Source organism: Tachypleus tridentatus, chromosome 5, assembly GCF_004210375.1.
Source record: "Tachypleus tridentatus isolate NWPU-2018 chromosome 5, ASM421037v1, whole genome shotgun sequence".
In the NCBI taxonomy this organism is placed as follows: Eukaryota; Metazoa; Arthropoda; class Merostomata; order Xiphosura; family Limulidae; genus Tachypleus; species Tachypleus tridentatus.
In genome coordinates, this window is record NC_134829.1 from 21719636 (window position 1) to 21738636 (window position 19001).

General features: G+C 33.4%; 1 long non-coding RNA gene across 1 annotated transcript in view; it reads right to left on the reverse strand.

Moving 5' to 3' along the window:
• Nucleotides 1-431: 431 nt before the first annotated feature.
• The window catches only part of LOC143250685 (uncharacterized), a 70184-nt gene continuing 51614 nt past the window's right edge, over nt 432-19001 (reverse strand). The window contains exons 3-4 of the long non-coding RNA XR_013028306.1: nt 9071-9195; nt 432-3082 (exon numbers count right to left, since the gene is read on the reverse strand). This is a non-coding gene — a long non-coding RNA (uncharacterized LOC143250685). The remainder of the gene's footprint in view (nt 3083-9070; nt 9196-19001) is intronic.

Consider the following 19001-nt stretch of genomic DNA (forward strand, 5'->3'; position numbering starts at 1 on the left):
GGTTTATTAATTTTAAAACGTAAAGTTTGAAAACTTGTAAAATAAGGAAAATAGCAATAATAATACCAAATCAAAATTTAACGCTAAACTGCAAGTGAAAAGTACTACTACCTTTAAATAGACAACTTTCGACTCAGCAAGGATAACATTTTGATTTCGTGGCATTGTACACAAAATCCATTGTCAATGATATCATTGTTAACAAAAACATATAAAATATTTAATCGAAATCTTTAAACACGTGTGTGAAGTTTCATCTCATGTTTGTTTGTTAAATACAATGTATTAAGTATATTCTGTACCTCTCGCAGGTATCGAAACCCTATATTTAGAGTTGTAAGTGCTCACACTTGCCGCTACATACCAATGATTCATGTCGTGTAGCTAGCCAAAACTAAAGTGTGAAAAGTAAGGACAACAAAGAGAGAAGAACCATTTTTCAACATTAATCACACAGATCCAGTTCAACATCAATCACACACATCCAGTTCAACATTAATCACACAGATCCAGTTCAACATCAATCACACACATCCAGTTCAACATTAATCACACACATCCAGCTTAATGCTTGGATTGCATATTTTCTTGACTGTATTATTCTGAGTTAATTTAAAGTATTTCTTTTTTAAAATCCTAAAAACATTGCGTTCCTTGATAAAAAAAAAACTGAAATAAATGACAGATTTGAACAAGGATAAGCTACGTCATTTTTACTGAAATATTTTAACAACATACAAGTTGAAAAATTACTCTTCGTAGTCAACAGAATGATACCCGCAACAAGTTAACAAACTTTTAAAATAACAGAAGTACACCCGTAGCATGTTAACAATCTACGAAAATAATAACAATGTACCTGGAACATGTTAATATTTTTCTAAAACATCAGAAGTACGCTCAGAACGTGTTAACAAACTTTTGAAACAATATAACTTCAATGAGTGGTAATGTCTTTAGAACAGTTTTATTATACCTGTTGTGGTTAGCATGTCAGTCTCTTGGAAGGTTCAAGATTTGGAGCATAACAACACTGGACCCATTTGGCACTTTCTGCTGTGAGTTCGTTATAAAAGACATCTAAGCCCCTTATTCGGTTTAAATAGTCGGACAAATTCCTTGCGGTAGGGGCGCTGCTAACTGGCTTATCTTCTTCTGGTCGGTATATGGTTACCGATCCTTTTGAAAATACCAATACCTGAAAATCCCTTTAAACAACATAACTTCAACCAGCAAGGAATACCTCGAAATGCTTAAAACTCATTCCAACAATGGAATTTTAGTAATTAAGGTATATATATATTTTTAAAAGCTCTTGCTATAATCTTAATCAATTATAACATATTTTCGAAAATCATGAGTTTTATCGGTAGTAGTACATCCAGAAAATATTTAGAGCCATTTCCAACAACGTCAGTTTAGTCAAATGACATATCTATTCGGAAACATAATAATGTTATTTTCCTCGCGTCATATATATTGCTATACACAACAATGTTCATTTATTCAAATAACATACATTCCTACACGCAAACAATGCTATTTTTTCACATGACACACATTCTTACACACAACAATGTTACTTTATTCAAGTAGTATATATTACTACAACAATAATGGTTCATTCAAGTGACATATATTGGAACAGATAACAATGTTATTTCACTTACCTAACACATACTCATACAAACAACAAGTTTAATTTATTATAGTAACGTATAATGTCACGTCAGTTTGAATTACATTCGAAACAACAATTGTTAAGGGGTGAACGCCCTCTATTTTTAAGCTTGCAAAACATGATTATAATTATTTCTAGTCTAAACATTTTAAAACTCCTTTCTACATTCTATCTGCACTTATTAGAAATAAACCTGTAATATTTACAAACATTATTTCAGACGGTAAAGTACGAGCAACAAACAGATGTTGAATAGTGTGTTTAAATATCAGATTATTTGTGAATGTTTTGTTATAATCCATTTCACTTACTGATTTTAATTGAACCGCATTCTTATAAAATACATCAAATCAAGGTTACAAGGCAGAATGCAAATTAATACAAAATTATAAAATGACCAAAATTAACATATTATGTGCAACATAATAAAATCTATCGTCAGATTAAATCCAGAGCGAATTTTACATAATAAATTAGAGACCTCTTACGGTGTTATCATTTTTTACAGTTTTTACATCAATATTTATTTTTCCAAAATTAAACGTTTTACTTATATTCTTGTTATCAATATTTTTTGTGCATTTTATATGATGTGGTTTTATCTATATCTATTTAATACCTATTTTTCCCCATACTAAGTTGTGTGTTACGCTGAACGCTTTACCCAGTTATAGATATCTAAAGGATCCGTTATATGTATATTACATTTGAACTACTTATTGTATCTGTGCCATTAGTGAAAATTAAAAGCTTAACGCGTATTCATGTGGGTTTTTTGTGCGCGTGTGAACGAGATTCTAACACAGTTTCTGAAGTAAGAATATTATTAGACCATTAAAACAATCTGAATCATAACAAAAAAACTCCTGTTTCCTTTAATATAATATATTATAATCCCCCTTTCAATAGCTGACCCTAATCCTAACCTATTAACTAATAACACGTGGTCTTGTGATACTAATGTTAAAAACAAACAACAAAACTTGAATTTAAACAGTAATTCATCAAAAGCGGTTCTTTTGACTACACACACACACTTCAGCCATCCTGACGCCTGTAGTTTGGCACGAAAAATATTTCACCACCAATTAAATCACAGTAGGTAGTAATCGCAACATCAAGTATCTGGTCGTTTTGTTTTTTATTTGCCGTCTATTTTTACCTGTACCCTGATGTCGAGGATAGTTTGCTTTCCTTTGCCCGATGAAGAAGCTGAACTTGACAATGACATTCTGCTCCGTAATCTTCTAATGGTTGATTTTATCTCGGATTCGAACCGGAGATTTCTAGGAGATGTCATCTCAATGCTAATACGGAACTCAAACTATTCACTCAACGACAGCCTTTTTAATCCTGTCCTGAGGCTGACTCTCTCGCATCTACTCTCGCGCCATCTGTTGGCTATAAATGGAAAGGGAAAATATTCAGAATTATCATGACTTTAGAGAGACAGTCTTATTGTGCGACTTAAAGAAAAGACCAAAATGAGGTTAAATAGAGCTAAGGTAAAGTTAACCAGTTCTGTATTTTATCCAACAGATTATTTAATTTTGGGTTTGAAATATCAAATGGGGATCACATGTTAGAAATTACATTGGTTAAAAATCTACATCCAATAAAAGTTATTTTAAATGTTTCATAGGGATTACAAAGTTAAAACGTTCAATGCCACAGAACTGCTTGCTTCGTTCTTTTTATTACATCACGAAGATACTTGACTATCAGTTTCTTTAAAGTATCAAATAGTTTTACATTGCAACATGTTTTCCGTGATTCAATCAAACCCTCAACGGTTTCTGACCACTAAATCTATCTTTGATCTGAATCACTTATCAAAAACTCAAGAATGTTACATTTATACTAAATTTGATAAAATAACTGGAGAAACGCTAGATATGAAGAGAGTTTTAGCAATGCTTGTTTGTTTGTTTTTGAATTTCGTACAAAACTACACGAGGGCTATCTGTGCTAGCCGTCCGTAATTTAGTGGTGTAAGACTAGAGGGAAGGCAGCTAGTCATCATCACCCACCGCCAACTCTTGGGCTACTCTTTTACCAACGAATAGTGGGATTGACCGTAACATTATAACGACCTTACGGCTGGGAGGGCAAACATACTTGGTGGGACCGGGATTCGAAGCCGCGCCCCTCGGATTACGAGTCGCACGCCTTAACACGCTTGGCCCTGCCGGGCCATTTTAGCAATGCAAAAAAATAAATAATGTTTCATAGACAACTGGTGATATGTTTCACCAAACACAATTAAATAGTCTGAAAAGAGGCTTAAATAATATGTAGTGACTTATACTGCAACATTCTGTTCGATTAATTGGAATTATTAGATAGAAATTAGCATGTAATGATGTAATATTCCAGGGTGTTTTTCCGAATAAAAACAACACATTTTTCTGTTAGTTATTACGATTTTTGAAACCCAAGCTCGTATAAACTATATGATATAAAGGAAACAAAAATTATGAAGCTAGTACATTTAATATGAACATGCTAGCCTTCAGGTTTGAACTTAAACCTTGAACTGTTTTTTATTGTACATGATTCACATGTTTGTTTATTTGTTTTCGAATTTCACGCAAAGCTATACGAGGGGCCATCTCCTCTAGACGTCCCTAATTTAGCAGTGTAAGGCTAAATGGAAGACAGCTAGTCATCATCACCCACTGTCAACTCTTAGGCTACTTTTTACTAACAAATAGTAAGACTGACCGTCACATTATAACGTCCCCACAGCTGAAATTACGAGTTTGATTAATGTGTTACAATTTATATCTCCCCCCGCTAGCACAGCGGTATGTCTCCGGATATACAACGCTAAAATCAGGGGTTCGATTCCCCTCGGTGGGCTGAGCAGATAGCCCGATGTGGCTTTGCTATAAGAAAAACACACATACAATTTATATCCATTGTTATCAAGTTCAATGACGAATTTCAAATTAACCCAAATACGTAAGTGAATAATTTTCACATATCCTTTTGTATTGACTGTTTTTGTTGCTTTTCTGATATCAAATTCATTGGACAAAAAGGTTTCCACATATTTTTTTTCGACTTTACTCCTATTCTATATTCAAGGTTGGTCAGTGCTTTTTTTCCTATATTTATTGTTCATCGACAACTTTGTTAAGAATCTGGAAATGTTTCATTTAAATAGGCGAGTGCATGTGATAGTAGGCACGTGATGTGTTGCTCGACTTTCTGTTACACGTTCCAAATACCGCCTATTTAATCGTCAAAGGTGCTACCACATACAGTCTTCCACGCAACAACGGCTTTATAACACGAACAAGGAAAAGTGTAAGTCACTTCCTGACATAAAAAAAAAATCGGCTATCGTTGTCCAAATTCCTTATAAAGGAAATGGCATACTTCATAGGGAAAAACAAAATTTTATTGGCAAAATGTGTGTTTATGCTCTTGAATGATTTTTCTAAATAAAGAAACAACAATAAACTTTAATACGATCACATACTACAAAGAGAGGATAAGCTGGTAAAATACACTTTGGTCAACGATTAGTTTTTTTTAATGTTACAGTCCATTGATGGATTGCTAAGTCTTACACAGAAGGCGTTTTTATTTGTTAGACCAAATGTCTCAAATATATGGATTGCTTAAGTCTTACATAAAAGGTGTTTCTGGTAGGCCGATTGTTTCAAGTATGAGCACTTTCAGTTACAATTTTGTTAATTATTTTAATTACATTGTTTAAAAAAATATTTCATCTGAATATAGAACTGATAACTAGTTTGACTTTACTAATTTTATTAAATATGCCAACTTTGAAAATTATGCTTTTGTGGCCGTCTTTGGTACTAACTCACTATGCAATAACGTTCCTCTTTAAGAAACCGTTGATTTAATTTGTGAAATTGTATGTACTTGTTTCTAAGGGTAAAGCTGCACGATACACTATCTAAGCCGTGCTGACCACGGGTATTGAAACCTGATTCTTGGTGTCATCTGGAAGAGTTTGGTTCTTATGAATTTGCCAATAGTATAAACATGTCTTAGGAAACTACTGCGCTTTGTAACCAAATAATCTTTGTTTTATCACTTCAGTAGTCACTTTTATAAACATACAAATTGTCTTGAATGGGGATTTCCCGCCCTTCAAACTTATCACATATTTTTATGTCACGTAATGAAACACTGGTTTCAAAACTGTCCACCAACTTTTAAGCTTTTATCTTATTATCGAGTCTCCTGAACAGGTACCATAAATGATTAATTACCTGATTAATAAACATAATTAAAAACATTTTTTGTTATGAATTCGAAAACGATTACAATCTTTGTCCTTTTCAAATTCTGGTTCTCAAGTTGAATGTTACTACAGATAAGTCTTTACTATATTTCAATTTCTAGACCTTGATTATTCATTATTTCGATATTTTTTCTATTGTTATATCCAAGGCTTATAATATATCTAGTTTTTCTAAACTGTTCCATTATTAAATATCAAATACCAGAGGTCAAATACCAGAGGTATTATTTGTGAAATACTGTTCTGGCTCTGTCATTGATTAAAAAACGTGAAGAAAATTAACATATCTTTAATTCAGCCTCTGCTACACAGCAAGCTTTAGCTCTGACTTTAAAACCTTGTTACATAACTTTAATAATGTCATTTTAAGACAAATTTTCAATACTTCACATGATAAGTTCGTTGTAGGTGGCGTTTTCGCCATATGGACTTGCACAAGTCAAACAACTAAAATATACAGACAATAAATGAGAATACATTTGAGATAGCTTGCTTTTAAATGTAAACAAACTTTTAATTTTTTAAATGGTTTGAAAACACTGCTTGTAGTGAAACTTTATGGCATCTTTAGGCCAAGCCTTTTTAATAAAAACCATGTGTTTATGAAAAACAAACAAAGAAAACTGTATTTGGAACAAGTAACACAAAACATCGCACATCTATTGGCTCATATATGGGATTCATCTGTTTGAATGGAAAAAATTCAAATTCTTAACAGATTTATAAATGGACATGAACTGCACACGAAATGAGTTCTCACATACTTGAACTTAGGCTTGAACTAAATTCAAAGATTAATATTATATAAAACTAATTGGACTTTGATAATGGACCTAAAAGAAAAAGAAGATGCAATGAAAGACAAAAAAAGAAGCCGCCTGGCATGGCCTAGCGCGTTAAGGCGTGCGCTTCGTAATCTGAGGGTCGCGGGTTCGCGCCCGAGTCGCGCCAAACATGCTCTCCCTCCCAGCTGTGGGGGCGTTATAATGTGGCGGTCAATCCCGTTATTCTTTGGTAAAAGAGTAGCCCAAGAGTTGGCGGTGGGTGGTGATGACTAGCTGCCTTCCCTCTAGTCTTACACTGCTAAATTAGGGAAGGCTAGTGCCCTCGTGTAGCTTTGAGCGAAATTCCAAAACAAACAAACAAACAAAACAATCAGCATCATAGATAATTAAATTTTCATAAATACTTATATTCTATGTCATTAACCTACACATTAACAACATGGTTTTGCAGAATAGTATGTTTGTTACAATTTACATATCCTACAGTTTCAGACATCTATTAAGTGCCTGTTAATATCTTAATACTAATTAATTTCATACTGTGTAATAACAATAAGCTGACGAATGTATTAATTCACACTTGGTTGTGAACTTGCTTGTCCCACAATCTTAGATTTAGCAGATCAAACTTGGCAGACGGACTTGGAGTGGCCTGAGGGGTGTCCTTATCTATACGATGTTCCCCTCCTACCAAGAAAATAACAAGCGGCTAAAACGTACCCAGAATCCACCAAAGCACAATAGGGGCATCTAAATTTATGTTCCTGGCCCTTTTGTCACCCAGAGAACTCTTTAAAACTGTGTTTATAACCACACTGAAGTGATAGTGCGAACGAAAGGTACTACTTACCAGTGCACTAACGGGACTTGTTTTCTGGTACTGGTACCTCTTAGGCTAGCTGTAGTAGTAATTAAAGAACGTGTAATAGTATTAATTAGTGATGGTGGCTCAGGAGATGAAATTTCAGTTTATTTGAACCAGAATTCTGATTGCAGTTAGCACTTTCAAGTTTCTAATATTGTATGTAAATCTATAGTAATTAAGACATCCCTTTTTAAGAAAGAAAACAACTATCACTTCAAAACTTCCAAATCCTACACTTGGTCTTTCAAGTTCAGCCGAACTGAGGATTTCCAATTCAACCTTACATCACACATTGTAAAAACAAAAAGAAACTTATCATATCAAAGATTTCGACCTATTTCAATAATAATCTTCCAATGCCGATTGTTCTAACAAAATTAACATGTTTTAGGGAGAGAAACAAGATGCACTTGGAAATTTTCGATTCCCTCTACCATGTCTTCTATGGTGAAGTGTGTTAAACATTCTGTAAAACTATAACTGTAAATTCTGTGATAAAACCGATAAAAAACTTATGGCATTTTCGCATTTTATTTGTTCTTAGAGCAAAACCACATTAGGATATCTACTGTGTTTATCGCGAGGAAACGAACTCCGGATTTAGTTAGAATTAGAAGTCTGTAGACCAATCGCTGTCCAACCAGAAAACAATGTCGTATTTGACACACAAAAATCAAGTGATAATTTCCTGTTCTGTTAAGAAAATAGGCTAGTATTATTTCTATAGATTTACGGATTTTTATTTTGTAGTAAAATTGTAATATTCATTAATCGAAATTTACTTATTTCCTATATAACTGCCCCCAGTGGCTCAGCGATATATCTGCGGACGTGCAACGCTAAAAACCGGGTTTCGATACCAGTGTTGGACAGAGCACAGGTAGCCCATTGTGTAGGTTTGTGCTTAATTCTAAAACAACAACCTATATAATTGTTCACTCCAGTATTATATTAGCATACTTTTTATTTTTTATTAATCCGTAATCAATAATAGTTTTTTTCTCATATTATCATTTCAAATGTACACAGTCTTCAAAATGTCAAAAGGAAAAAATGATTTTCTTGAATCTATCGCGATTTTAGAAAAATCTAAAGGGAACTCTGTAAAGAAATTTAGTTTTTGTGTTCAATTATAGTTGTTTCTATAACAACCATTGTATTTATATGACTTTGATAAATGATTTTTCCTCGCAATAGAACAAACAAATGAATAATAGTGATTTGATTTTCTTTTTAGAATTTCTTCTCATTCTCCTTGGTATTTTTCTACTAGAAAAGTTACGCATTAAATACTAACTTACGCATGCGAAACTTTAGCAAAATAAAGAAGCACTGTTCTGTTTCAAAGAAGGATTAAAAAGAACCGTTCAAAACGTGGCATAAAAGGAGAATAAAACATTTTATATTGACACGACGAAGGAAAACTGACTTTGGAATGAACAAAAACGCTGTGTTACCGTTTATAGAATTATCTGGTAAATCCACGATGTTAACCGGTAGAGGGCAGTAGAGACATTAACTTGCAATTCCCGACAGCTGGTCACCGCAGGGTCACAGACAGCGACGTTCCAGGCTATGGGTACTAATAAAAACGATTGTGTATTAGTTCTGAGTAGAACGAAAGAAAGATATGGGTAGTTGCTTAAATTATTTTTGTTGGCTTCTAACTTGTTTTGGATCAGAAAATTATACATTAAAAAAAACAACGTGTCTTTGCAAAATAACGACAGTGCTTAACATGTAACAGAACGTTTGTGAAGCATATGGTCTACTCAAAGAAATGCCAAAGTGAATCTTATTTTAGACATAGAGAGAAAGAGACATATTAAATGGCGCGAAGATTCATAAGCAAAAATTTAGGAGGATTAAGTAATAAATACTACGACAAAACGTTTTAGAGTTCATATAAAATAAAAAGTAGAGTTCACGATGTATAAATAAATTACCCAGACTTATTGGAAATGGTATATTTAGGAGACAAAACACAACATTCTGGCTTATCAAACTCGATATGTTTAAAATTTGAAACCGTTTACTCAACCTTATTGGACCTGATGTAATTAGAATACCAAACCATTACTCAGCCTTATTGAATCTGATGTAATTAGAATACCAAATCATAACTCAGCCTTATTGAATCTGATGTAATTAGAATACCAAACCATTACTCAGCCTTATTGAATCTGATGTAATTAGAATACCAAACCATAACTCAGCCTTATTGAATCTGATGTAATTAGAATACCAAACCATTACTCAGCCTTATTGAATCTGATGTAATTAGAATACCAAACCATAACTCAGCCTTATTAGACCTAATATAATTAGAATACGAAATCGTTTACCTAGCCTTATTAGTCCTGATATAATTAGAATACGAATCTATTTACTCAGTCTTATCAGACATGATATAATTCGAATGCGAAACCGTTTACTCAGCTTTATCAGGCATGATATAATTAGAATGCGAAACCGTTTGCTCAGCCTTATTGGGCCTACTATAATTAAAATACGAAACCGTTTACTCAGCCCTATCAAACTTGATATAATTAGAATGCGAAACCGTTTACTCAGCCTTATTGAACGCAATATGTTTAGATCATGTAGTAGAGAAGTATCCGGACTTATCAGACAGTTTATTTAAAACTTATATAATAAAATTCAGCAACACAGCTTTAAGTGAGTATATGAAAAGTTTTGTTTGCTTATAAGTCTGGTGGTTAGGGCGTTCGACTCGCAATCGGTGAGACGCAAGATTGAAATTCGACGCTGCCCGAAGATATCTGCCCTTTCATCCGTCGAGGAAGTTACAATGTGACAGTCAATCCACTAACTATTACTTGAGTTAACGGTGGGTGTTTTTAACCAGCTGTCTTCCTTCTAGTCTGTCATTTAAAAATTAGATAACTCCCGAGAAGTTTGGCATGAAATTCATAAAGCAAATAAAAATATATTTTTGTTATTATCATTCGTTTATTTAAAGTTAAAAACGAAGCAACACAACGGGCTACCAATGCTGTACCCGTCACGGGTATTTAAACACAGATTCTGACATCGTAGTTCGCAGACGTATTGCTATTCCGCTGGAAGGGGCTTTACATTTTTTTATATCTTACAAACAGTAACCAATTATGTTGCTTTGTATGGGAAGAAACAACATGGAACTCTTCCATCTATCCATAGGAAATTGCAAACCTCCAAAAATTATTTTATATAAATTAAGTACTCGAACTTATCAGGTACGAAATATATATTTATTTATGTAAACTTATTATTCGGACTTATCGGGTTATATAAACCAATTAATTACTCTGGCTTATAGAACACGAGATTTTGTTATATAAGTTAAGTACTTGGTCTTGTTATGCACGTATTATATTAATAATTTATATAAACTGTAAGAACTCTGACAGCTACAACTCTTTATATTTCTATGCAAACAAGCACTAATGCTCAATCGTATTGAAAACAATAAATTAAGAACATATACACTAAATATTCAGGTTTATCGGGTATGATAGATTTAAAACGTGTAAACTAACTATTCAGAATTATTCGTGTGTTTTTTTTAGAATTTCGCGCAAAGCTACACGAGAGCTATCTGTGCTAGCCGTCCCTCATTTAGTAGTATAAGACTATAGGGAGGCAGCTAGTCATCACCATCCACCGCCAACTCTTGGGCTACTCTTTTACTAACAAATAGTGGGATTGACCGTCACATTATAATGATCATGTTTGGTGCGACGGGGATCCGAACCCGCGACCCTCAGATTACGAGTTGAACGCCTTAACCCACCTGGCCATGCCGGGCCAGAGGTATTGGACAAAATATTTAAAATCACGTAAACCGCAATGTTCTGACTTATCGAACACGACATCTTTAGGACCTATAAGTTACTTAAATTACTATTTTAACTTAGTTTCGGTTACTATTTATTTCTTTTCGGTTTAACTTAATTTAGCTGTAATTCTAGATTAGAAAAATCAACGAAAACAGTTGAACACTTTTCCAATATTTATTCACGTATTTATATTTGTGTGCTTTTCCAATATTTATTCCCGTATTTATATTTGTGTGCTTTTCCAATATTTATTCCCGTATTTATATTTGTGTGCTTTGGTATCAATTATCCATTTAAAAGGCTTCGGAGCCTCTACCCAATTTGCAATGGTGAAAATTTGTGGTACAAAAAAAAACAAAAAAACGCTGCATTTATCTGTTGTTGTTGTTTACTGATTTTCCTAGTTTAAGCTGCTTCTCTGAATTTTAAATGCAAGTTAACAAACAACATGAAGGGAATGCCAATTTTGCACACTGATCTAATTGTAGACATCAATTACCCGGATGTAAGTAATACTACAAACATAATTACATTCTCGAACAGAAAGCGCCACAACCACATAACTTTGGCAAAAAAAAAAAGGATACCAGAATGATAAATATGCTGACTTCCTTAGCTATCTCTTCTCTTGCTCTTTGAAGACATAATTAGTTTTCATACGAGCAGCTTGAACTTCGGTTTAGTAAACTAACAAATGCTTGAGAAAGTACAGTAAAGCAACGAAGCCTACATTATGGCGTCGTACTAGTTTTCTAATTATTCGTTCATTCCCTTCGTCATTACTCAAGAGATGAGTGGCATTGCGGTAGAAATAGATGGCGAAGAGAACTTAATAAAGGACTGGAATTTGTGATGTCCTTCCGTAAAGGTTTCGTAGGTTACAGAAGGAAATCTGTCATTAAGGATTATTCAAATTAATAATAGCGCTTTCCTTAAGGCTACGATACCACATTAGACTTTGGAAATACGGAAAGGAATGACCTAGAAACTTGTAACAAGTAATCATTTACGAGTGAATGGTTTCTAAATTAATAACACGCGAAAATCACCATCATAAGAACAAATGTTTTAATGAAATTATTTTGTAAGAATCCATGAGGTCGATACCAGCTTTTAAATGGCGGTTTCCTTCTTAGTTCCAATTCAATTAACGCAGTTACAATAATATTTATTGTGTTTCTTTATTATTATTATTTATATAGGTAGGAAATACTCATATTTAGTAAATTTGCGCAATGTGGGTTAGTTTGTTTTGAATTTCGTTCAAAGCTACGCGAGGGCTATATGCGCTAGCCGTCCCTAATTTAGCAGTGTAAGACTAGAGGGAAGGAAGCTAGTCATCACCACCCACCGCCAACTCTTGAGCTATCCAATGAAGAGTGGGATTTACCGTCACATTATAACGCCCCCATGGCTGAAAGAGCGAGCATATTTGGTATGACGGGGATTCGAACCCGCGACTTTCGGATTACTAGTTGAGTGCCTCAACTACCTGGCCGTTTGCGCAATGTGAACCCATTTTCTAATTAAAAATTCAAATGGAAATATAAAAGGTTTTAATAAAAACTGGCTGTTGGATATATAAAGATAAACTTCTATATATATCGTTAGATTATATATAAATACAATAATAGTAATGTTGGCAAAAATACTAGAGTTACAAAAATTATGCAGATACCATTGCTGGCATAATGCTTCTTTTTATTTTTTAACCCTGAAAAGAAATAATAAAAGTCTTAAAGGCACTTAACAATCCAAGTTTCTTTCCAAAAGCCAACAATTATGTATTCAAGACAGTAAGCAATATCTTTCTATATGTACATAACCATAAAACTGCGCCGATGTAGGTGGTCCCTAAACACTAAGAGTTTGTTTTAATACTGCTATCTCTCCAATACGCATCACGGCAGAACATTCCGAGACACAAAAGGCCCCCTGGCGGCTGGATAAGCCACTACAACTTTAGAATACGCGATAGACTTGGCAACAATAGCAGTTGTGGTTGTGGTTCACTTGTTAACCCTGACGTCTAAACGTTAAACATTTAAACATCTTGTTAACGTTTCGTATATTTCTGATAATAGAAATACGAGTCACCTATTTTACAACTGACTCAGGATGTTTATTTTATATCTTAAAACGAAAAATCAACAAGCTACTAAATGTATTTCCATCCATTAACATTAGTTATTCAGTTTAATAAACACGTATTCACCTATTTATATCCGACAGCACCTAACCTGCTTTTACACAGTGAACGTAGTTTTAGCATATCTATAAATCTTTTGAAAGTCGAATAACCGAGTATTAAAACTTTATTTTATGTACATCAGAAATTTAATTTAAACAATAAGCAGATTCGACCTGCGGTTTATCTCAATAAAAGCAAATGATACTATGGTATCATAGTGAACTCGCATTTCACCACTTCTACATTTCAATATAGATTCAGAACCTTTGTACACGCCTTTTTTGAATAAAGATATATACATAAGAACGTATGTGTAAGTGTAGTTAGTATCGTGGTAAAAGTAATTCCTGGACGTTTTACGAATGTATCTATCTATGTACGTAAACATATACAAGTATATCCTCATGAAGGTGATTCTCGAAAAACATTTGTAAATTAACCCTGACCTACTTGCTTAAAAGCTCTTCTTATGACATGAACTCCACCATTAAACAATTGGATCTCTTAATTATGACCTCTTTTTACTTATCACACAAAACTGTCTTAAGTTTCAAACGCTTTCAGAGAAAGACATTCGTTTATTATTGAAGAAGTGGCATAGCTTTACCGTAAAAAAACAGAACGATTTATTCAAATTGAAAATACTTAATGTAATTTCTTTAACAAGGTAGACTGTGTACGATTAAAACAATAATAGCTGACATTCGAGTGTAAAATTTTCCATTACTGGTTGGAGTCAAAGCCAATCATCGAATGTGGTCATTCTTTCATTCGTGGAACGTTATAGTGTGTGGTAAATCCCATAATTTGTTGGTAACGGATAGCCCGGGTGTTGATAATGACTATCTGCAATCCCTCTGGTGTATCACTTCAAAATTAGCAACGGTCAGCGCAGATAACTCTCTACAAGAAATTCAGCAAAAACAAAACAAAATCATGACTGTCAAAAATTTCAGGACTTGTATAGAAATAATAACAGATCCAATAAAGGTCTTACGAACAAATGATTCGTTGACAGTACTATTGAGGTCAAAATTAAACGAGTTCTGTAATATACATATGAATATCATATTACTTTGTATACACATATAATAAAAATACAAAATCTTATATAATTTGTAACGAGCAGACAGCACTTTTCAGTTCATTCAATTTCTGTTGAAGTTTATTATGATAAATAAACTTTCTCTTATGTTTTTCATCTTCTCCATTTATCTTTATGGGGATTTTAAATCGTTTTCTACTGATATGATAATAACGTATTCAATTGGTATCAGCAATTATCAATTAAAAACACACACAAAAACGTCATTAAATTGAGTCTGAAGTTTACAATTAAAAGTCTGAGTAATCTGTACGCGACTAAACGTTTTTCTTCTCTTTCAGCTTTGCTAATTGAAGTGAATTTATTTGTTTCTTTAGAAACCATTGACTCCTTTTCTTGGGAATATAAATCTCGAAGTAACTGATGTATAGAAGCGTTCAAGGTTGTATAAATATTCTCAAAGAAATTATGCTAGAAGCAATAAGCATACTCGCCACCAATTCTGGAGATTTTTATGTAATTGGTTTCCTGATACCTTTATGAGAACAGCAATAGATATAAGTTTATAAAATAATGCACTACTTATTCTGGAGATCAACACCCATTGTTGTGGACGTTGTTATACGTATCTGGTAGAGCATTGTACACCAATAACTCAACAGCATAGGTTACTAATCCATCCACAATTAGATTAAGGATACGTTAATCGATAAACAACCCTATATTTGTTGCACACTCTTGTAATAATAATATACTGTTTGAAGCAACATTTACGTTGTGAAATATAAGCTTAATCTAAGTGTTTAAAGGTTCCTTCTCTACCAAAAAGCGTTTCATATCGTTACAAATAACCATCCACTGACGTTATTTAATAGATTTAGGTTGTATGGCACTTGCTTTCAACTGTGGCTCGTCTGGTATGTGAACTATGCACATTAATGAACGTCTTTAATTCAACAGTGTTTTAAAGGTGGTATTAAGTAGTTTTCTTTATCTTATGAACGTAAGATGTTCTTTATATGGAATCCTCTTATGTCAAGAGAACTCAGTTGATGGTCTAGAAGGAACGATGCTTAAAGCTAATTTTGGGGTGATGTGTATAGACTGTATGTAATAGAACGTTTGTGTTTTAGTACCTGCCTATTTAGAATCCAAATCATCGTGGGTGGTCCTGAAAGCTACGGGTGTTCATCTTCTAACGTGCTGTTCCTTCTCGATCTTGTGTCGAATCTCGCGACGTCCGACGTGTGAACCTCGCACGTGACACTCATAGAAACGATCTAATTGAAACGCAAGTCTCTAGTTGCTATGTGATTTCTTCTCTCGTCATGAAACTTTTGAGATATCTGACCACGACTTGAAGCTGATAACGTCACTACGAGAAAGGACGAAAACCTAGAAACCAGGAGACTGTTGCGACAGAAACCAGATCGTGTTTAATGGACGTCACAGAGATTTAGTGCAACAAAAGGACACCCCTGTTTGACTAATTGCCTATGCCACTGGAGAATACGCATGCTCAGTTATCCAAGATTCGATTACTGAATAGTTGGGCATGTATTTGTTCTAACATTAGACATTATCAAGAAAACTTTTCATCCAGGAATATCTCAAAAGTATTTCAAATCTATCAACCGCGGCTTCTTTGTTGTTACTTAGACTCTTATTTTTCTTTTGTCGAAATTTTAACATTTCATAAATTTACTTGACGTTAAAATAAATATTATTCTGAATCCATTAAGAAACAGTTTATCAAAACGCGAATATTTTGACAGCACATATTTTATTTACTTAGATTTCTTCCTGTACTTAAAAAAAAAAATAAAATGCAAAACTTATTAAAACAACAGAGAGGTCTTACGGAGTATAATATTTGTGATTAGTCACTGTTCTTCTGAACTGTTAACGTACAACAATATCTATATCACCACTGTTCTACTAAGCCAAAATAACTTGTGTATATTCACCATTTTTCTGAATTATAAACTCAAACAATGTGTTTGTATTCATCATTCTTCTGAACTATTAATTCACAGAAATGTTTATATGATCGATATTCTTTGAACTATAAACTCAAACAATGTGTTTGTATTCATCATTCTTTTGAACTATTAACTGAAACAACGTTCATATGATCGACATTTTTCTGATCCATTAACTCAAAGAAATGTGTATATGGTCATCATAATGCTAACCTTTGTATTGAATGTGAACGCTTTTGAGAAAAACAAACTTTGCTCACGTTTTAGCCTACCTACTCACTTCTTGTTGTAGTTTGTATATCGTTTATTTACCTGTGTAGGCTTTACAGTAAATATTAATAACATTATCCTGAAAAGAAAAGGATTAAACATGTAATTTTATATATAATGTGAGATATAATTTTGAACAAATATTCGCGTATTATTAACAGGAGAATAACAAAAAGACAGTTGACCCTTTTCCCAAGAAAGGCTACAGAGATTTTAAAAACAAGGTTTATAATAAACTATCTTAAAGGCTGTTTCTTGAGGTAGATTTCAAGAGCTAGATGTCAGTATTCACAAACACAGAGCTACTACCAAAACTACTTCAACGCCGTTCCAAGTTACAATAACGTAGAAGTTTAAATATCCTAAAGATATATTCTTTCTTTGTAATCAGATACCACGCACAGCAGCAATTGATTCAAGATCAACTCCAGAATACGTTCCAATACCATGTATATGTTTATTAGTAATAAAGTATTAGAGTAACCTTTTAAGGTTTCACTTTTATGGCGTTTAGTCCCATGTTTACTGACAACGGAATTCTTCAGAGTCAACGTTCTTGTTTCCCACCTCATGACCTCCAGGCGAATTTGGTTTTGTGTAAGGTCTGGGACTTAGTCTGACATCACTGTCGTTTGTTTACTTATATCATTGTTGTTTGTCTAGTTAACTTGATATCAGCGTTATATGTTTTCCAATTATTCATCGATCAGTGATTAATCATACTATAGCACCACTGTGTTGGTCGTACTTTTGTAGAGATCTGCAGTGTAGTCTATGTCTCAGTTTTGTTTTGCTGTTTTTTACGTGCTATTGTTTTTCGCTTTTGTAATAAAAGTGCTGTCTTTACACTCTAGTTTATTTAGAAGTTAAATTAATAAATTAAAATATTTATTTCAGGAAAGCTAAGAAGCAGAATAGAGCAACTGGTATATGATCAAGCTAATTCTAATTAGAACACTATCTTTAGAAAAAGTGTTATAGTGCATCACATGAAAGTTGTTAAAAATGACTTTCCAACTTTACATCAGATAAGTAGTTCCTCTTTAAATATCAAAAATCATAATCCTTAGAGTTCTGTTTCTCAAGCCCCACCCAGTGGCTCAGCGGTACGTCTGCGGACTTACAATACTAAAAACCGGGTTTCGATACCCATGGTGGGCAGAGCACAGATAGCCCATTGTGTAGCTTTGTGCTTAATTCAAAACAATAACAACTGTTTCTCAAAAAATAAAATAGTGATTTTAAATATAATGGAATGTAACTACCATGTATAGGAAAACACGACGAAGATGTTCTATTTTCTTTGTTTCTTTTTCTTTTATATGAAATGATTAGTGCAAAAAGAATGTTCATTAGTTGTTTCTTATATTGTTTCTAAAATGTTACGTCGGAATACAATAATAAAATGGTGCAATAAATGTTCGTATTCAGTTATGGCATTAACATCATTTGCGTTTTTAAATTGCTTAACTCTCCATATGTAAAATGTGAAATAGATTTATGTTTAGTAGAAGTATCGCAATGGGGGGAGCAGTCGATATTGAATCACCTCAAACTGTATGAACGCTATATCTTTATATTTTTAGCACACGTGTGAGAATGTGTGATAACTCGGAATAGTTCACGTTTCTTATGCAGAATAAACGTTAGAATTTAAACACTAAAAGCTTGAAGCGTACAAAGCACAAGAATGCGAATACGAGTTCATATCCTTTTATAACAGTACTCATAAAAATTTAATGAGAGTATCTGCAAATAAACTTTGCTTTGATGTCACAAAGTGAGATTAGAAAACAGTCAAAGTCCGGTCTTTGTCTGGTATGGAAAACTCAAGAAAAAACAACAAAAAAACATTATATCCTCTACCCAACGGCTTGAATTCCTTGAGTAAACCACTATTTCGTGGCTTTGTTTTGTCTACAAAATATTTCTTAATGAGCTATAAAGAGGTTTAAGGAGCCGTGTTCAAAAGATGTAGGTATACTTCATTCGTGGTTTATAGGAAATGCATTTGTCACGGACATAAAACAGTAAGGGTTGACGCGAAAAGGGTTTTAA